The sequence below is a fragment of the Mustela lutreola genome, chromosome 12, assembly GCF_030435805.1.
Source record: "Mustela lutreola isolate mMusLut2 chromosome 12, mMusLut2.pri, whole genome shotgun sequence".
Taxonomy (NCBI): domain Eukaryota; kingdom Metazoa; phylum Chordata; class Mammalia; order Carnivora; family Mustelidae; genus Mustela; species Mustela lutreola.
The window spans coordinates 6,337,578-6,349,104 of record NC_081301.1 but is presented as its reverse complement, the minus strand read 5'-3'; the positions used below and the strand labels follow the sequence as shown (position 1 = coordinate 6,349,104).

General features: G+C 52.6%; 1 long non-coding RNA gene across 5 annotated transcripts; it reads right to left on the bottom strand.

The window, feature by feature from the left end:
* Nucleotides 1–1,382: 1,382 nt before the first annotated feature.
* On the bottom strand, nucleotides 1,383–7,269 carry LOC131812913 (uncharacterized). Of its 5 annotated transcripts, XR_009346548.1 has the most exons (5): nucleotides 7,090–7,269; nucleotides 6,561–6,928; nucleotides 4,966–5,127; nucleotides 2,959–3,135; nucleotides 1,383–2,408 (listed from the first exon to the last, which is right to left on the bottom strand). It is a non-coding gene; the product is annotated as an uncharacterized LOC131812913 (long non-coding RNA). The 5 variants fall into 5 exon arrangements; XR_009346546.1 differs by having other exon boundaries at nucleotides 1,383–3,135; XR_009346547.1 differs by lacking the exons at nucleotides 1,383–2,408; nucleotides 2,959–3,135 and adding an exon at nucleotides 3,143–4,745.
* Nucleotides 7,270–11,527: the final 4,258 nt, after the last annotated feature.

Below are 11,527 nucleotides of genomic sequence, written 5' to 3'. Positions count from 1 at the left end.
AGAGGTAACTGTCTAGCGCAATGAGAACCGAAATGTCAGTAGGACCAAAGTCTGGAGAAGACTAAAGCAAAGATTCAAAGATTCGGAATGGTAAGACAAAATGCAGGAAACAAAAGGAAGCAGCCACCCCAGGGATGAAGGAATCAGGCTGAGACCAGCTTCCCCGTGGAAGCAAATCCCACTGCTGCCACCCGGTCAAAGTTAATTACAAATGTAAATGCGGGACGTTTTCCTAGTCAAATACCAGAGACTCTCAGACTGGATAAAACAAAAACTAAGAAGGAAAGCCAACTCTACGGAGCTTACCAGAGATAAGCTACGAACCACGGGACACGGAAAGGTGAAAAATGAAAGATCTGAGGCAAGTTCAAGTCAAATGAGACAAACGGTAATATTTGGAGCAGAGAGAGAATCAGAGGTAAGAATCCGGACACGAGACAGAAGGTCATTTGTACTGATAAAGAGTACAAGGCAGAAGAAAGATCTGGTCCTCGCGATCTTTTACGTCCTATATGGCATTAGACCCAACCAGGAAAGCAATAACTCAGACACACACAAAGAACAAACAGCGACAACAATAAAAAACCCTCCAGATGAGACTTAACACACTTCTGTCTTTGACAGCTTTAAATCGTATCCCCCCCCCAACACATTTCTGCGGGATTGGAAGAATAGAATTAATAAGGTTGATTTAATAACTGAACTTTGTACCTTACAAATAAAAGATACTCATTTGTGTGCCAGAGCCCATCAAACATTTATGAAAATTGATCATATATTAGGCCATAAAGGAAACTTCAATAGAATCCCCAAAGCAGATATAGCGAAAGCCTCATTGTTTGACCGCCATGCAATTAAGCTAGAAATTATTAACACAAGTTTAAATTAAAAAGCCAACCATTTGAATATTAAACACGACTTTTGTAAATAACTCTAAACACAACCTACACGACCAACTACTTAAAAAAAATAGCACTGCAAATATCACATATCTAAACATGTGAGAAGGTGGTTAAAATGTTTTAAGGAGGAAAATTCATAGCTCCGTATTGTGAATTTTCTTAAATAAGAAAGGGTGGAAGGTGAGAAAAATAAAAAGCAGAGTTTCATAAATTAGAGAAGAGGGAAAAAAAAAACCCACCAGAAATAAAAGATAAATAAAAAAAAAATCTATGACATGTTCTTTTGGAAAGTCTAATAAATTAGGTGAACTTCTGGCAGATCCAAAGATAATAAGCAGAGAGAAATGAATGTACAATAGGAACAAAAATATTTTAAAAATCAAATTACATTAAGTGAAGCCTTATGATAATAAATTTGAAAATATGAATAAGCAGATAGTTTTATCGGAAAATATGTATAACCCAAAGCAATTCAACAAGTAGAGGAAAACCACAAAATCTATTACTACAGAGTAAATTGAAAAGGTAGGGAAAGAGCTACTTCCTAGAGGAGTGTGGGGTCCCAACACTTTTACTAACAACTATTCACATATTTCAGATATTCCATTCTGGGACGCAGGAAAGACAGAAACCTTCCCCAGCCATCTTAAGAATGTGGAATAACCCTAACACAAAGTGTTGGCAGACAACTACAGAACAGTCTTGCTTAGGAATATGATAGAAACTCCAAAGAAAACAGTAGCAGATAACCCCGGGTGACATCGTGGGGGGTCATAAGAAATTGAAATCCACTCAAAGGAGCTCAGGCAAAGGGGAGCTCGGGTATGAGGGGTCAGAGACTTTGGCAGAATTGAAGGGTCACACGTGCAGCCAGGCTCCAACGGAAACATGCATTGTCAGAGCCCGTGAATGCACGACTTCACCTTTGTACTAGCCCCTGGTGCTACTCGTCAAATGGCCAAGACCCAGTGACATTCGGGTGGACTTTCAGGGTCCCAGGGATGAAGTCAGCAATGAAAGGATGCTTGCTTAATGCGCTTGTGGTGACATCTACGAGGTTTCCCAGGCTGGGACTACACTTCCCAGTGGGCTCAGGCAGGGCCACGTGCTGAGGTCATCTGTGTTGTTCCTAGGTAGAAGCACTTCCTTGCTCATACAAGACTCTCCAAGTCTCTTTCTCTTGCTGCAGCAAGGATGTGGGCATTTGATGCTGTGGGGATGCGATGCTGAGCCAGTCACAGCTGTAACTGAGACAGAGTGGCCTGGACCCACCTCGGACTTAATATGGACAAGAAATAAACCCTTCTCAAGCCGTGGGATCGTGACATTATTGGTTTCTGCAGCGGAATCTCACTTATCCTGACTGATTCAATGACAAAAAAGATCTGTCTCAAGCCAAGAGCCCACATCACAGCTAGTGGTGAAGCACCAGGAACATTCTTAGTCATGTCCAAAATAAGACCAGGATGCTGAGTGATGCCTCTGTAATTTTCCATGGCTCTGAAACTTTCAGACAATGCAATAAGACAAGAAACACAAATTAAAGAACAGCAACTGAAAAGGAGACACAATCATCCTTATTTGTAGAGCATGTAACTGACTACTTGAAAACCCAAGGGGAGCAGATAAAAACTATTAAATAGTAACGTATAATCCTACAAAAACACAAAAATCAACAGTGTTCTCCCCTCCCTCCTCTTTTTTTTTGCCTTCTATTAGACTGACACTGTTTTCTTTCTTCCCCTTTTCCCTCTCTTGGTTTGAAAGTTACACATTCCATTTCTGACTGTTAGAGGTTATCTTTAAATTTCTAGCGTGTTTAACTGACTGAACATGATCTAATTGAGTACTCCCCACCCTCGTCCTAGACAGTGAAGGTCTCAGAGTGATTGAACTCCAGCCATACCTCCCAGTCAGCAGGTATGAATGTCCATATTTTGCTTTGATCGTGTTTTGAGCCTCCATTCGTCATTATTATTATTACCAATTTTAATGGCCATGTCTTACTTAGATTTTACCCACATTTTCATACCTTTGCTTGTGGCTCATTACATACTTGATACAGGGCTTGGTTTCTGTATTCCTTTCACCATCTTTCATTGGTTCTTTGAGCAAAGCTCTGTGAGTGGTAGTTTCTCAGTCTTCGAACTGTCTTATATCGCTCTTAGTCCGGGAAGATAGTTTAGCTGAAAGACGGCTTAAGTTGGCAAATGTTTTCTTTCATCACTAATACCTGATAGGGAATTGGGCAAAGGTCCTGAATCAGTAAGAAAATAAGAAATACAGGGGTGCCTGGGTGGCTCAGTCGTTAGGTATCTGCCTTCAGGTCAGGTCATGATCTCAGGGTCCTGGGATTGAGCCCCACATTGGGCTCCCTGCTCAGCGGGAAGCCTGCTTCTCCCTCTCCCATTCCCCCTACTTGTGTTCCCTTTCTGTCAAAGAAATAAATAAAATCTTAAAAAAAGAAAGAAAGAAAGAAAGAATAAGAAATAGAAATGACCAACAAAAGCCTCTGAATACAGCTTCCTCTTCATTAATAGTAAAAGAAGGCATTTTAAAATAAGGGTTTTGTTCTGCTTTACCCTCTAAATTGGCCAAACATTTCAAAAAGATGGGAATGTCCTGTGTGGTGAGGGGAAAGAGAATTCTACACGACTTTTCGTACCTCAGTAGGAACGTGTAGTTGGTTACATGGTAGCCTCCCAAAAGATATGATCGTGTCCCAATCCCCAGTACCGGAAATGTTATCTTACTTGGAAAAAGGATCTTTGCCAAGGTAATTAAACTAAGGATCTTGGGCTGAGGAGATCATGCGGGATTATGGGATAGTGTCCTTGTGAGAGACACACAGGGGGAGGAGGCCAGAGGCAGAGGCTGGAGGGGAAGAGACCCCACGTCAGGGGCACAGGCCGCTGACACAAGCTGGAAGGGGCAGGAAGATCCCTCCCCTGGAGTCCTCAGCAGGAAGGTGGCCCTGCCTTAGACACTGGATTTTGAACTTCGAGGCTCCAGAACTATGACCGAATACACATCTGTGATTTTAAGCTTACCAAGGCTGTGGTCATTTGTTACCCTAGGAAACTCATACAAGAGTGTCACCAAAAGGTTTCCAGAGGGCAGTGGAGCGAATGTAGAACACGGGCCCTAAAACGTATATAATCTTGCTCCTAGAAATTACTCAGAATTAGGGACACCTGGGTGGCTCAGTTGGTTAAGCAACTGCCTTCGGCTCAGGTCATGATCCCGGAGTCCCAGGATTGAGTCCTGCATGGGGCTCCCTGCTCAGCAGGGAGTCTGCTTCTCCCTCTGACCCTCTCCCCTCTCATGCTCTCTCTCTCACTCTCTCAAATAAATAAATAAAATCTTTTAAAATTAAAAGAAAGAAAAAGAAAAAGAAATTACTCAGAATTTATAACTGCGGATTTGTCAAAGATTTCTTGGCAGGGATATCCGTGGGAGCCTCTTTTTCAAGGGAGGTTGGATCAACAACCACCATGTTCAATGTCAGAGGACTGGCTAAGTCATGATGGACTGGCTGTGTAATGATGAAGACAAAAAATAGCACTGCCCCCAGCTGATGGAATGCTCTCCACATGCTCGCGTGGGACGAGTGCATCTTGCTTCTTCTCTTGTGTGACCCTTAGCAGGCATCAGCAGGCTTGCCACACAGAGGAGGACCAAGGTCCGGTCAGAGGGTGTAGGCCACCTAACTGAGGTCACACGGCCAATGGGCCAAGATTCTGACCCCAGGCCCTGAGCAGTGCCTCCACCATTGGACGAGACCACTCCTGGCACAGCCATCAGACATGAGGAAGTCACACCCCACAAGGGCACAGGAGCGTGCTGGTGAAAAAAAAAAAAGCAGTTGAGCACAGCCTAGTTTTGCAAAAAATAAAACGTGCTTTCAATGTGCAGAGAAAAAAGGCTGGAAGGATTTACTATGTGCGTTAACAGGGAAGTTACCTCCGGGGAGGGACTGGGTGATTTTTATTTCCTACAGCGAATATGGGTAGCTTTTGTCATCAGAACAAAATATTACAAAACAAGACCACACCCCGCCCACCTTCGAGTCTGTTCCAGGAGATGGGGAGCAGCACCCCAGCCACTGGGATCCCGGGCGCCTGACTTCCCCCTGCCCTCGGTCTTCTTCCCAGCGCTGCTGTCCGTACCTTTCCTGCACCCGCTCTTCTGTGGGCATCGATTTTTCCATCCTTCAGAGAAGCGCCTGAGGGAAAGGAAAGAGCATCTTTGGATCAATGAGCAGAGCCCGGCCGCTGGGGTCAGGGGGGGTCCGCGGGCCGCGCACTTGTCACTGGCCAGGACTTGATGGGGAGACTGGCTGGTGGAGAGGATGTGATGAGCCCGGCTGCCCAAGGTGGCCGTGTATGTGTGTGTGAGTGTGTGTGTGTGTGTGTGTGTGTGTGTGAGTGAGTATGTGTGTGAGTGTGTGGGGGGGGGTGGCGGGGGTGGGTGGGTGCGTGTGGCCCACGGCGTGGGGAGTGGTGTCAGGGGTGTGAGGGGCAGTACGTGTGCGTGGGGTGTGCAGTGGGGTGCAGGGTAAAGGTGTGCGGGTGTTGCTGCCACGTGCAAGGCACAGGCCGGTCCTGGCTTCGAGGAAGGGCAGTGGCCCAAGCCCTCTCCGTCTCCCATCAGTTCCCCCCCAGCTCTGTGAGGAGGACGCTGGCACCCACCCATTGCCCAGACAGAGAAACTGAGGGCTGTGTGTCTGAGAGGGAAGGTGGGAGGGGAGGATGGGGGAAAAGGGGGAGGAGGAAGAGGGGAGAAGGGAAGGGAAGGGAGAGGGAGAGGGAGAGGGAGTGTTTGCCGCCCCTCCCCTCATCTCCCTCCTTCCCTTAGCTGCTGACCCCAGGCCACCCGAATGAAGGCACTGGGCCCGTCCCTGGGCTGGGGACTGATGGGGGCACAGACTGGAGACCACCAGGTCCTACGCTGGGAGCTCTCACGGAAAGGGATTCAGTGTGGGGCACTCCTGGGCCTGAGGCTGGCCTGCCTGCCCCCCCCCCCGCCACACCCCATGCCTTCAGGGCTGCAGGGGCCTCCCCCCTCCAGCACACCGACCTCCTCCTCCGCAGCCGAAGTCCTTTCTGCCCTGTCATTTCACCAAAACCTGCTCCCCTCACCCATAGAAACACACCTCCTCCTCTGGGCAGTCCCCCCCAAACCCGGCTCTCCAGACCTCACCTGGACCCCAGCTCCCCGTCCTGCTCCAGGGTGCCAACAATGGCAAAGGTCCGGAAGGACTGGAGTCCACTGTTGACGGACTATCTTCTTCCCGCCTAGACTGGGGACTCGGGGGGAACATCAGGTTGGGACAGTAGGTCCTCTTGGCTGGGTCTGCAGTGCCCACCACCACCACCAACAACAACAACCCCGAAATGGGTTGGTGAGCTCCGAAATGAGTCCCGAAAATGGCTCAAAATATGTTTGTTGCATGAGCGACTGAACCATGATAATTGCTAAGGAGAGAACCGTGCAGATGGTCTGTGAGGAGGTTCTGGGAGCCTCTGTGGTGTTTGCGCCCGTGTGCGTGTGCACTGAGGTGTGCTTCCACGGGGATGGTGCGTGCCTGTGCGTAGACCAGGGTGCCGAGGGCATGCAGGCTTGCTTAGACGCTGGCGTGCGCCTGTGTGTGCTCACCTGTGCCAACCGCGCACGCCGCTTCCTGCTCAAGGTTGGAAAAGGCCACACAGCTTTCTCTTGCGTCACTCTCCCTCCCGGACCCGCAGCCTGCCTTTCCACAGCTGGCTTGCTGCGTCCTCCAGTCCTTGTCCCCACCTCTTGGGCCCCTCCAGGGGCCCCCACAAAAGACTCTCAGGGCAGCTAGGCTTCAGTTCTGCCGGCCCAGCCAGCTGCACTCGGGGCCCAGACACCTCCTAGAGCTTGAACCTGACTCAGGAGCACGTGGAGCGTGCAGTCTGGGCCCGATGCCTTCGCCTCTCTCGGTGTTCTCATCTGTAAAGTGGGCCCCGAGCTCACAGACGCACAGAAAGGGCTTGGCCCAGCACCTGGAACACAGTGAGGGTGTCCCTAAGATGCGGCCCCCGGCACTGTGGTGGTGGCTGTCCTTGGGATGCAGCAAAGCGGGGTGACCCAGAGGACACAGGGTTCGGAGTCACTGGGAAGGCAAACCAAAGCAGGCCTCGGCCCTGCGGGCGTGACTACCAACCTCCCTCCTGGTCACGGGGCTCCCTGAACATGCTGCGGCTGAAAGAGTCAGGGGTGTGAAGAGCAGATGTTCTGTCCAAGTGCTGACTTATCCCAGAGCTGCTTCTTGGGTCTCTCCATGCTGGCTGAGTGTGAGGTATGCGTTTGAAATCAAACCCAAACTCCTCTCTGCGGCCCTGTGGCCGGGGCTCCCCTCCCTCCCTCCCTCCAGCCACGCCCACTATCTTTCCGTTCTCACGCTGCCAGGCCTGTTCCTGCCCCCGGACCTTTGCATTTGCCATTCCCGCCACCTGGAAATAATCTGTCCCCACATCAAACTGCTGACTCCCGCTCGTCCTTCAGCTCAGGGGCACTTTCATCAGAAAGGCCCTTGCTAACTACGCTCTCTCAAGAACTCCCCGTCATTCACTGTCACACCACTTAGCAACAGCTAAAATTATCTGAACACTTCTGTTTACGGGGCTCTTTGGGTCTTAATCACCAGGTAGAGGGTACTCTATAATGTTCTGTGGGAAGGCGGCGGAGGAGGGGCCGTGGGCCTGGATCTGGCTGCTGGGATTTCAGGCCTCACAGTCCCATTTATTTAGCACTTACTGTGTGCCAGGGCCTAGCCCTTGATTCCAGCTAGCTGGGTGACCTCGGGCAGGTTGCCCGGCCTCTCTGACCCCCAGTTTCTCCATCTTTAGGGTGAAAGGCAGCCCAGCTCTCTGAGGGATTCTCACCTTCACTTTGATGGGATATCTGCGGCCTCCTGAGCCTGCCCTGCCCCCCACAACCCTGGCTCCCACTGGGAATTACTTCTCAGTCCCCAGGTCACCTCTTCTGAGAGGCCATCCTGGCTCAGACCTCTTCTGGACCTACAGAGCTCTCACCACCCCAAGAATGTTTACTTCCCTGCCTCCCATTAGGCTAGGACTGGATATTTTCTCTTGCATCCTAGCTTAGTGGGGGACACCCTGTAGGTCCCTGTCTGGAGTCTCCCCCAGCCAAGACAAGGTCTGGAATGGGTCTTCCAGCTCTCCCCCAGTCTGCTCACTGAGGAGGGGGGGGAGCCCCGCCTTTCCTTGTATCTTGATAAACTCTGGTGCGGTTCACCGCCCTCCAAGGGTAGCCAATCTCAGGCAGCCCTCCCCACGCTCTTTCTGGCTGCCACCTGAAATTTGTCCAAAAAGCCCAGTTTGACTGAACCCTGGAGTCTGTGCCTTTTTTGTGACGAAGGGCCCGGTTTCTGTATTTCAGCGGAGGGGGCTGCGGTGCCTCTGGAAGAGGGGGTGACGGAAAGGCAGAACACTCCGTGGGCAACAGTTCCTCCGTCTTCACTCCTCCCACCCAGGCCCCAGGGGTAGAAAACAATCCACACCCGCCAGAACCCTGACCCTGCTACCAAGCTGGAAAAGCTGGTTCTGGGCAGGAAGGGATGGGGGAGGGGGGGCTTCCGAGGCCCCAGAGCCGCTGCCAGGGAGCTCTTCCCATCAGCCGGTGGCGCTTGGCCTCCCAGGGCTGTCGCTTGGAGGTTCCTGCTCTGGGAGAGCGCCTCTTGCCAAGGCCACGTGAGCAACGACCACCGCAGAGTCTTGGCGCTCCTGGGAGGCCCGGGGAAGGGACAGTTCGTGGTGACCCGTGGGGGAGAGGAGAGGCAGACGGACCCAAACGCCAAAGGGCCCCTAGGGCGCAAGGTTAACTCCTTGGCCGGGCGCCTGTGGTTGGCGCGTTAAGAGGCGGGGACCGGCAGGAACCGGAGACTGCGGGAGCCTTGTCGCCCCAGGGCCTCCGGACGCCCGGGAGCCTAGTGACAAGGCGCAGGGGGCCGCCGGGCACGCGCCTCCTGCCGGGAGCGCGCTGCGTGTGCCGCCCGGGCGTGCCCAGCGCGCCGCGCCCGCAGCAGCTCCCGGGCTGTCTGTGCATGTCTGTTTCTTTCACTAGAGGTTGCTCACTTTCACTTCTTGGTTCCTTTCGGCTCCTCCGCCGGCCCCGGGAGCGCGCGCGAGCGTGTGGGCGTGTGTGCCCGCGCGCGCGTGTCCGCTTCCAGCGATCGCGCCCCAGGCCACCACCACCCGCCCCGCCCCCGCCAAGCCCACGGGAAGGGCGCTCGGTCCCAGGACCCTGAGCGTCAGGCGCGACACTGCCGAGCCACCTCGCGCCCTGGAGCAGCCCGAGGTGGGGCGCTCCAGCCTGCTCCGCCCCGCCCCGCCTGCCCCTTCGCCCCGATGACACCCTGGCTTGCACCCCAGACCGCGTGGCTCTGGGAGATGTGGGTCCTGGGTGGAGCGACCGGAGAAGAGGCCCCGGGGGCAGGCATCCCCCCCCTTTAACCCCCTCCTACTTCTTTGCATTCTGGGTCCTTAAAAAGACAATTCGCGGCTGCCGCTGCCGGAGCCGCTGCTACTTCTGACTCCAGAACCCCTCTCTTTTGCCGCCCGCCCCAGCTCCCCAAGTGGGAAAGCCGGCTCCACTGAGCAGGAAGCCACATCCTGCGGAGGTCCCAGACTTTTGCTTGAGAAAATAAGATTTGGCTGGGGCTGAGAAGGACCTCTTCCCCTTCCCCTCTGGCGGCAGCCTGCTGGCCTCCTAACAGAGCACACAGTTCCTGGGTCCCACCTCAGGGCCTTTGCACAGGCTCTGGGCGCCTCAATAAATTAGTGACCTTGGACAAATTACTTAACCTCCATTTCCTTGCCTGTAAATGGGCTCATAATAGGATATTTGAGGGTTCAAGATGATGATCAATGTAGTGCATGAAACTGGGCACTGAGGACACATGTGGTGGGCCCAGGGCTGATGTGAGGATTAGGGTCTCTCCCCTCACTCCTTCAAGGGGCCACCTCCTTTGTCCCTCCTAAGGTCTCTTCAAGGCCTCACTGGCTGACCTTCATCCCAAACAACTCCCAGCCCCATCCCTGCTGGAGGCAGGAGAACTGGGTTCAACTTCCAGCAAATTCTGCCTCCCTGTGTAACTGAACAAGTGGCTCGGCCTCCCTGTGCCTAAGGTGCTTTCTCAGTGAAACGGAGGCAGAAAGCCCCCTGGCCTACATCTCAGGGCCCTTGGAGGACAGCACGGATTGCGGGAGAGACGTCATTCCAAGCAGCGAAAGCCACGGATGAAAGCGTGTTGCTGCTGTGACTTATTCCCATCCTCAGAGCCTCGACTCAGGCTTGAGGAATCAACTTGTCAACTGGATCCGAGCAGTCCCTGCCACCGGTGCTAATAGGAGGTGGCTGGAAGGCCACTTCCAACGAATGTACAGCTTGATGGCTTCTGCCACTCAGAGCTAGCCTTACTCATCACTTCCAACAGTGGGGGCATCAAGTGTGACAGCCCCCAGAGGGAGTATTTTGGGGGAAGAAGCATCATCACACCGACGATGAGGAAGGCCTTGAACGTGGGCTGTCGTGTGTGACCTTCCTCAGCCCTGCCACTGGCCATCACCTTGACTTTCCTTCACCCAGGTTTCTCCTTCCTGAGCCCCAGTGCCTGGAAATCCTAACAGGGGGACTCCCCAGAGGCCTCCCATGCCCCATGTCCAAACTGCCATCTCTCCCCACGAGTTCATTCCTTTGTCACTGATGCTGTCCCCCACCTGGTTCTTCAAGTCACAAGCACAGAGCCAACTTGTTTGCTCAAGCTGGAAACACCAGCATTGATTTTGCTCCATGCTTATTGTAAAGCTGCAAACAACAGAAAACACGTACAGTGGAGAATAAAAATGCCCTTGCTGTTTTCCCCCAGAAATAGGGCTGCAGTCCATGTTTGGTGAATTTCTGTATTCGTTTGAATTCTCTCTGACAACAGATAGAAAATCCAATCAAAACAGGAGTTATGTGCTCACGTGATAGAACAATGCAGGCAGTTGTGGGTTTCAGGCATGACTTGATCCAGAGGTTCATGATGTTGAGGCTCTGTATTGCCTTCTCTGCAGTTCTTCTCCCTCCCCCCCCCCCTCGCCCTCCGGCCCTTCTTGTGGTGTGAGCTGGTCCAGTTAGGGTAGCAGCAATGGCTGGGGGTGGGGGGAGGGGCTGTCCCATGCTCTGCACAAGCAGAGAAGGTGAGACCAGCTTGTTCTTGGTTCCCGAGGAAGAGTGAGGAATCTTATTTCTCAGGGTTGTTCTGACCCAGCCTGGAGGGGTCCGAGGAAGACTTCCTGGATGAGAGGGGCCCTGAACTGATCTTAAAGAACCATCTGTAGGGAGAACTGAGAAAGCAAAGTGCCCTCTTACCTCTCTGGAATTTTGAGGCTCCGACCAGTTCAGTCATGGGACTGAAGAGGCTGAAAGACCCCACAGGGTGAACAATGGGTCAAGGGGTCCAGTCCCACTTTGCAGACATGCGGCCCGGGGCGAACGGGCCTCATCTCCCTGAGCCTCAGCTTACCCCCTGTAAGAGGAAGACAGTAGCCAGCCTGCGGTGTGATTAAGAAGGTCAAGGACTTCCCACATTTGCA